Raw genomic sequence first — 2,010 nt, forward strand, 5'->3', positions numbered from 1 at the left:
CATGTAATTCGATTTGGTAAGATCATACACTAGCAAAACTACCACATTATTTACAGTGAACTATAAGAAGACAAATGTATATAACAACACACTAGTAACAATCGTGAAAAAAAAATCAATCATTAAAGATTTTGAAGTATATTTATTACTTAACTGCCATGCTCATTATTTTACGTTTAGAGTCAAAATCTATCAAAAACTCTACTAAACAAGTACAAGTAAGTTCCCATTAAGATGCAAGCACATCCCTTTCAACATATCTTCGTCTCAAACCATACATTGAATCGAATGAGAAATCAATACGAAAAGTATAGTTTGAAGACATCAATTGGATTATCTTACTTGAAGTATTAGTATCTCTAACAACGGCTGCTAGAGATCTGTGAACGTAAAAAAATCATCATTCGCAAATTTGAAACCATGCACTCTTAACTTTCGTATCATATGAGTAGGTTATACAGTACGTAAAGCCCTAACCATACCTTCTCTTTAATTAAGGATAGACAACAAACATAGTTAACAGTCCATTTTTTATTAAATTTACTTTTAATTAATCTTCAATGTGATTCCGTCATAAGCTTTCTTTTGTTGATTATATCTATGTCCTACATAAAAATGATGAGGCCGTTTCGACTGGCGGCCAGTTTTAAGTGGCGGCCGTTATTGCATGGGGCCCGTTTAACCGTACTATTCTCAAAAAAGAATTCGACTTGGAACCCCAAAAACACACAAAAATTCTCGCGCCTTTGGCTACATTTACAATTAAAATTTCAAATATAGGTAATTTTCAATCTGCAATATGAATTAATCCGTTTCAGTGTTATTTTTTCTTCGCAAAATTACTACTTTAATCGCTTTAAAATCATAGAAATACATCGTAAAACTCCTCTCTGCCATTCTAAATTCGTTATTTTTTTTTTTTTACAGGAGAGGGGTCCCCCGCGACCCCCCCCCCCCCCCCCCCCCGAACAACGATTTTCTTCTCGCGCCTTCGGCGCTCGGAATCCACTTTGCGTGCACATTAATTTGCTGCTAGCGACGCCACTGGTTGAATGTTGACTTTTAACCTTTTGAGTGCCAGGGGGCCGATGGGGCCGATCACATTTGTCTCAGAGTGCCAGGGGGCCGATGGGGCCGATTTCGTGTGTCCAGAGTGCCAGAGGGCCGATGGGGCCGATTTCGTGTGTCTCTGAGTGCCAGAGGGCCGATGGGGCCGATTTCGTGTGTCTCTGAGTGCCAGGGGGCCGATTCTTTATGCATCACAGATTTTTTAATTACGAGTTTCATGTATCTTTGTTTTCTATAGATAGAGAAGTGATCTGTACTAATTATACACTTTCTATACCTAAAAATGATGACGAAAGAGCACAATATTTTGACGTCATTTTTTATTAAGTGACGTCATCAGTGAAGGCAGTAGTTGGATGTTTCACCATTGTTCACGCAACTTATAATGTACAGTTTATAATGTACACTACCCGATCATTTGGTTCTTCTTATATCTTACCATTACTTCATTTTCTCAAGACATACTCAGTAATCAAGATAAGAATCTGAATAACTTTGATCTGGTTTTTCAACTTTGTAAAGCACATGGCACATGGCGTGTTCGAATCCTACCGAGCATACAAATATTTTTATATTTTCATGTCTTGTTATTCGATTTTTCATTTAACCCTTTCACTGCCGAATTTTTGAATTTGCCAGAAATGACGTAATAATTGATGACGCCAAAAATTGATGACGCGACATAAATAGGCTCGTCGAGAGTGATCACGTCAAAGATATTGACGCGCGATTTGCCGATGGAAGTGACGTCGAACGTGTTTAATTTATGGGTTTTCACCGAATTTTTCGGATCCAAAAGAAAAATAGATATTTGCAAACACTAATAAATAATCGTAAACTTATTTTATTCCATAACATTAAGCGGTCGGATATATGCAAATTCCAATACATTTATGAAATAAAATAAGTACTGATCCAATTCCTTGCACATCTATATTGATC

Source organism: Argopecten irradians, chromosome 12, assembly GCF_041381155.1.
Source record: "Argopecten irradians isolate NY chromosome 12, Ai_NY, whole genome shotgun sequence".
Taxonomy (NCBI): Eukaryota; Metazoa; Mollusca; class Bivalvia; order Pectinida; family Pectinidae; genus Argopecten; species Argopecten irradians.